This window comes from Zalophus californianus, chromosome 1, assembly GCF_009762305.2.
Source record: "Zalophus californianus isolate mZalCal1 chromosome 1, mZalCal1.pri.v2, whole genome shotgun sequence".
Taxonomy (NCBI): domain Eukaryota; kingdom Metazoa; phylum Chordata; class Mammalia; order Carnivora; family Otariidae; genus Zalophus; species Zalophus californianus.
The window spans coordinates 149557049-149564796 of record NC_045595.1 but is presented as its reverse complement, the minus strand read 5'-3'; positions in this window follow the sequence as shown (position 1 = coordinate 149564796).

Here is a 7748-nt window from a genome sequence, read left to right as displayed (position 1 = left end):
AAGGCAGGCGCTTAACCGGCTGAGCCACCCAGGCGCCCCCGGATTTATTTATTTCTTCCTTCCTTCCTTCCTTCCTTTTTCTTTCTCTTCTTTCTTTCTTTTCCTTTCTTTCTTTCTTTCTTTCTTTCTTTCTTTCTTTCTTTCTTTCTTTCTTTCTTTCTTTCTTTCTTTCTTTCTTTCTTTCTTTCTTTCTTTCTTTCTCTTTCTTTCTTTCTTTCTTTCTCTTTCTTTTTCTTTCCCTTCCTTCCTTCCTTCCTTTTTCTTTCTCTTCTTTCTTTCTTTCTTTCTTTCTTGTTTCTCTCTTTCTCTCTTCTTTCTTTCAAAAGAGGGAAAGCACATGGAGGGGGACAGATGGAGAGGGAGAGGGAGAAGGAGAGAATCTTAAGCAGGCTCCCCACTCAGGGTGGAGTCTGACACAGGGCTTGATCTCACAACCGTGGGATTAGGACCTGAGCCAAAATCAAGAGTCAGACACTTAACCAACTGAGCCACCCAGTCACCCCTATATTGAGATTTCCTTATGTTCAAGTCTTTATTTCACTGACAGATGATGGAATTTAGGGAAGAATTTGATATGTAAGATGGAGGTTTTATTTATTTTAATTCAGGCATATGACTAACTTATGGAAACAGAAAAAATTCACCAAACGTCTTTCACAGAGCAATGATTTCTAGAATGTAAGGGTTTTGAGATATCCACCTTATTATATGTAGAATAACTCACAAGATTGTACTTTCAGACTGATGATAGATATAACATCCAGATTCCTTGAATTTGAGACTACAAGGAGGAAGGACCCTGGGGAATTCTTCAGAAGGTGCTCTGGTTGGGCTGTGAAAGACACATGGGTAGAGCAGATGGCCCTTGTTCCCAGTTGCTGATCTGCCTTCATTCGAGAGAATGAAAAGCTGCTTTAAAATTTCATACCCAATTATGTTACAGGTTGGCTTCTCTAGAGATCAGACTCTGATGTGAAATGTAATGTGCAGGATGTTTAGTAGGGAGTGCCCTTGGGGTCAGCACCCGTAGAAGGGAGAAGAGGAACGAAGTTTGGGAAAAGAGGTCAGGCTGCCATGTGGGCTTGACGTCAGCCTCAGTCAACTCTGAGGGGTGCTTGAGCACTAAAAGGGCCCATCAGAGTTGTCCCATGTTGGGCTGGAAGGGCTGAGACTCTGTGCTCCTACTGGACTCAGTCATTGGCTGGGGACTGCCCAAGGAAGGGCATGACCTTGGGCAATGTCGCTCTGCAGCCGATACAGTTCCTAATGGCTAAGAGCTGAAGGCTGCTGGCCCATGGCACTTCCAGCAGCTGAGTCTACAAGTCCCCCCTTATAGGGCACTCTCTGTGGTGCATCACTGTGACCACCACAAATTGCTTAGTGCTTCAAAACAGATGAAAACTTAGTCTTAGTGTGGATCATCCATTTTGTGTTCTAAGTATGACTTTGGACTACAAACACCAGGGTTCCAACCAGGGCGATGAGTTCAAGTGGAACTGACTGATCTTTGAGAAAAGGAGACTCAAGAAGATGACAAAGTCTTCCATGGAGTTTTAGGGAGGATTTTATGAACCTCTGAATTATTCTAAAGTTTTTGGCTATGTGGCCAAATTCTGGGCAAAGTTTGTATCAACTCAAGGCTATGAGTGTATTTTGGGGTCTGACTATGAACTGCATATCTATGACTTTTTATTTGGCTGAGTTTGGATCTGACATCTCTTACTGCTCACTGGACTTGAAAAAAATTTTAAGTAAAATTATTAAGGACACAGGATTTAATTTAAAAAAAAAGATTTGGATGTTGTATTGTCAAAAGCCACTTTTCCTGTATCTTGTGATTTAATTATAGAAAACCTGTAATCCCAGGTGATCATGTTATATTTCAAGTTACTACTCTGAAGAATATGGTTCAGTCCAATTGGTTTGACAGGAACATGCTCGTGTAGAAAAGAGCTATCCTGCTATCTGTAGAAAGACCTGATTGCAAGGGTGGCCCCTGGCTGGTCTCTGAACTTAGATTTGGGGAGCATTCCCCCCAATTCCTCACTGATAAGAGAATTGGCTCACAAAGTGCCTAACTGTTTGTACAAACAGGATGGCTTGTGTTGAACATCTGCTCTCCTTCAGGGTATTTGGAATTTTGGTGCGGGCTTGGCAGAGGCTGACTACATGACCAGCCTCCCCAAAAAACCTTCCGCACCGAGTCTCCAATGAGCTTCCTTACTAGACAACATTTCATAGGCATTTTCACAATTCAGTTCCTGAGGAATTAAGCATATCCTGGGTGACCCCCCTGGGAGAAGACTCTTGGAAGCTCTAGGCTGGTTTCCTCTAACTTCTTCCCATACACCTTTCCCCTCTGCCAATTCTGCTTCATATCCTTTCTCGGTAATAAATCACAGCTGTGAGTATGACTGCATGCTGAATCTGGTGAGTCCTCCCAGAGAATTACTGCACCAATGGGGTGGTTTTGGGGGCTTCCAACACAATGTTATCGTACATTGTACTTAAATCATATTTCTGTCTGACAGTTTACACATGTAAATCGTAGTTCTCAACTATACTTTTTCCTTAATGAAAGCCAAAAATATACATATTTACTCACAAAATTAGGTGAATGAAGGTTCTGTGGTTAATACAGAAGACAAAGGATAGATTTTAAGGGCTAACTATGGAAATAACTATATCTACTATTAGCCATTTCCATAGAACTGATACAAATTGGGACCAAGAATCTCTAACCAAGAATTCCAGTATATTTTCTAAGGAGCCCCAGAAAGAAGCCTTCACCTCACCACTCCTCATCGCCCTTCCCTGCCCTCCACCCCAAACAAAGGGTGGGATGCAGCTCAAGCAATGTAACATTATAACATTAGATGCTTATATTTTTTTTCTAAAGAGAGAGACTTCAAGTCAGTGTATAAACTTCTGTCTTAAGAAACTAGAAAAAAGGGCGCCTGGGTGGCTCAGATGTTAAGCGTCTGCCTTCGGCTCAGGTCACGATCCCAGAGTCCTGGGATCGAGTCCCACATCGGGCTCCCTGCTCCTTGGGAGCCTGCTTCTCCCTCTGCCTCTCTGTCTCTCATGAATAAATAAATAAAATCTTAAAAAAAAAAAAAGAAAAAAGAAACTAGAAAAAGAAGAGCAAATTAAACTCAAAACAAGTCAAAGAAAGGAAACAATAAAGAGAAAAGCATAAATCAATGCAATCAAAACCAGAAAACGAGTAGAGAAAAAAAAATCAATAAATCTGAAAGGCAGTTTTAAAAAATATTAATAAATCAATAGACTTCTAACAGACTTCTTAGCAGACTAATTAAATATAAGAGCATAACGTGCTTGGGTGGCTCAGTCAGTTAAGCATCTGCCTTCAACTTGGGTCATAATCTCAGGGTCCTGGGATCGAGCCCCACATCCGGCTTCCTGCTCAACAGGGAGTCTGCTTATCCCTCTCCTTCTGCCTTCTCCCCCCTGCTCATACTCTGTCTCTGTCTCTCAAATAAATAAATAAATAAATAAATAAATAAATAAATACAATCTTAAAAAAAATAACAGTAGGGCACCTGGGCGGCTCAGTTGGTTAAGTGACTGCCTTTGGCTCAGGTCATGATCCCGGAGTCCCAGGATCGAGTCCGCATCAACTCCTTGCTCAGTGGGGAGTCTGTTTTTCCCTCTGACCCTACCCCCTCTCGTGCACTCTCTCTCTCAAATAAATAAATAAAATCTTTAAAAAAATAAATAACAGTATAATTCAAACTTATGAGTCAGGCACTATATAATGCTGTTTATATACTTATCTTTTTATCTTATATAATCCTGAAAACAACGTATCTTGGTAAGTAATGTTATACATATTTTTTAAAGATGAGAAAACAAAGATTTATAGATTTTGGTTAATTTGCCCGAGGTCACATAGATGATAAAATCCAGAATTAGTCTTGAACCCAAGTTGTCTGACCTAGACCTTCACCATCATATTATCCTAACTCCTAATACTCTGAAGAGGATACAGAGGTGTCCATCCTGATCCCCATTTCAGGAGCAGCTAATTTCCTCCTAGCTGCTAGGAATATCTGCTGTTGACAGGTCACAGCCTCATCCCTCACTGGAAATTGATCTGAGCCTATAGAGAATTGCCTCTCCCAGGACTGGATGATGCAGAGCTTCAAAGGAATGACTTCTTTCCCCGATTTGGGAAAACTACAAAACCTCTCTTAGTTCCAGCGTTCTTCATAGGATTGGTTGAGGCTTCAGTTGCAACTATATTGCAAGTCAGTTTCTCCCTGTGCCCAGATCTGCCTTCCCCAAATCTTTGCAGATGTATCCCCTTAGGATGCTCCTTAATAAACCTTTGCACTCAACCCCCTGAGTTTGCTTCTAGGGAACTAAATTAAATCTCACATTGTGGTTAGCTTTTCTTTTAAGATTTTATTTATTTATTTATTTACTTACTTACTTACTTGCTTATAGAGGGCATTTGTAGGAGGAGGGGCAGAGGGAGAGGGAGAGAGAAAGCATCCCAAGCAGACTCTGGGCTGAGTGAGGAGCCCTACCCGGGGCTGGATCCCACGACCCTGACATCATGACCTGACCCAAAATCAAGAGTCAGACGCTTAACTGACTGGGTGACTGAGCCACCCAGGTGCCCCGTGGTTAGCTTCTCTAAATAAAATTAAATAACAACAACTGTGCACATTAATACCATTATACATTATGGAAAATAATCATGTGTACTTACTTTCAAATTGTTCAGAAAAAAATGTCCTTTTACTACTCTAACAACTTTTCGGTAAGGGAAAAATTATTTCAAAATAAAAAACATCTTTAAGATGAAAGACATTTTCAGGCAAACAGAATGAGTAAGTTCACCATCCATAAGCTCTCGAAAAGAGTATTGCAAAGGCTAAGTGTCTACTTTAGGAAGAAGAAAATTGAATGAAAAAGAAAGGAAAGGGTTTCAAAGAAAATGAAATCATTAAACATGTTCTTAAATCTAAATAAATATTTAAATCTTTTAAAAAGATTAATTTAAGCTTTTAGGAATGCTTGGGTGGCTCAGTCAGTTAAGCATCTGCCTTCGGCTCAGGTCATGATCCCAGGGTCCTGGGATAGAGTCCTGAATCGGACTTTTTGCTCAGCGGGAAGGCTGCTTCTCCCTCTACCTGCCGCTCCCCCTGCTTGTGCTCTCTCTCTCTCTCTGACAAATAAATAAATAAAATCTTTAAAAAAATAAGTGTCTGTCACACTCAGCAAGGACTAACCGAATTAACATAGTCATAGCAATATCAGTATAAGACAAAATGGACTCTTAAGACAATGAGAATCAATAAAGGAGAAAGAGAAGCACACAAGGAAGAAAAGGAACAATTCACTTGGATGATATGAAAATCTTGAACCTAAACAGCCTTAAATTAAGCAAAAGCAAAAGAAGATAAGCAAAAAGTGGCAAAATTACAAGGAGAAATGAACAAATCATCCACCACATATGAGAGACCCTCACTACCTCAGCTTTGTTACTGAGATCACAAAAATATGTGATGTTTAGCTCGGCCTGGGGGTAGAACGGGACTCAGATGTAGGAGACAGAAATATTCTCTGCCAAGAGGAAGCTATAGGTGGGAGAGATGACGAAGGGCAAGGCCAGTGAGGGATAGCACTGTGGGCTGTCGGCAGCCAGTATCGCCAGCAGCTGGAGAATGGGTTTATGACCCTGAAGAAAGCATCTCAGTGGAACGTCCCTATGCAGGTATAGCATCATGTCGTTAGCCTGGGTTTGTATCCCAGCTCCACCACTTCCTAGCTGTGAACTTGGGGCAAATATTTAACCTTTCTATGCCTCGGTTTCCTCATAGTAAAATGGAGTTGATCTTAATTTTCTTAAAGTTTGTTGTATTAATTATTACACTTTATTTTTTTACTACATTTGTCATTGTTTTGTGATTTCAGTTATTGCTTTTATTTCTTCCAGAGGCGATTTCTCAAAAGTAATGAGTAGATTAATGAATTCTTGTGTTGGTGACTAATTGGCTGTAGGAATGAAGGGAAGCAATCAGCTTTAAAATCTATCTGACTTGGGGACTATCAGCATAACAATTGTACTAAGGTATGTTTGGGACTGGGCTGGGGGTACTGAAGGTGGAAGAGTATCCTGATGCTCTATTCTGTAATACTACCTCTGTTGGGAGGAAAGTATAGTCTCGTGCTGGAAGAAGCTCATACTGGCTCGCCGGAATTGATGGCTAAATTTTCAGAAGCTTGTGAGCAGTTATTAACCACCATTATTTAGAATTACAGTTGACTCTTGAACAATGCAGGGGTTAGGGGCGGCAACCACTCTGTCAAAAATCCACATATAACTTACAACTCCCAAGAACTTAACTAATAGCCCACTTACAGGTAACGTAAACTGTTGATTAATGTACATTTTGTATATTAGCTGTATTATATGCTATATTCTTACCATAAAGTAAGCTAGAGAGGAGAAAATGTTATTAAGAAAATCATAAGAGAAAGTACCTTTACAATACTGTATTGTATCAAAAACATCCGTGAATAAGTAGACCCACACAGTTCAAACCCGCGTTGTTCAAGGGTCAACTTTAAAAATAGATCATATTTCTTAAAATAATAAATACTGAAAAGTCATCACTTCCTAATTATTTTACTACATTTTATTATTGTCTATACTCGAGTTCTTTCTGTCTACTGTATCCCTATGGTAAAATATTATATAATGGTGTGCTACTGTTCATCTCTGCTCAACTCCGCATTCAGAGCTATCACATTGGGAACTCAAGTCAGCCATAGTGGGGATATTTACACCATGGAATTGGCAAACACTACAAATCAGGACTTGATTTATTGCTTTGTTAATTGTCTAGACTTCAGAAACCAGTGGGGAATATGTTAATAAGGTAGATTAAATTTAAACGTGTGTCATGTCTGCAGCCATTACATTTTAAAGAACACAAATGAAGAAGTATTCTTCCAGCATTTGAAAACTATTCTCCAATTCAGCAAAGAAGGAGCTCATGTCAATGACAATCAGAGGAGTTCTGACATATGTCTTCATTGTTTCATTTTCATCCCACTTAATGTAAACAGAAGCATCAACCAACATTTATGTAAGAATTATACTCATTGATGATTGCAACCATAGTTTGGCTACACATATAAGAGTTGGACAAAAATCATTGAAGTATTCTGTGAGGATCAATTGGTTATTTGAAATTTACAATAAGGAGTATTGTATATTTTATTATTTGCAAATTATGTGCTATACAACCTCTATATCCTGAAAATGTATAATAAACAAAAACATATATACAAACTTTTTTTCTCCAGAGAGTTGATTGCTCAATATTTAACAGCACATCACTGGTGGAGATCATGTGTGGTATGATATGGGAGTAAAATATTGTATGCTTTTCTTTGTAAATATGAACTAGATTGTACTCTCTCTGAGAGTTAATGCCTATCTTGAGGCATATGCATGTGTGTCTGATTCAGTGGCCAGGAAGGATTGTTACTTTGTTTTACTCTTTACCTCACCCAAACTTGGAAAGATCTAGACTACTCTGGACCCCTGCAGAATCCTCCCTTCACTTCCCACCCAGTGATAGTATTAGTGAGCCTAAATGACTCCTGTTTGGGAAAATGGGCCATGAAGGATTACTATGCTGGCAGAGGAGTGAAGGTATTAGAGACTTACCCCTTGGAAGCTTGAAGAACATGCAGCTCCTGAAAGG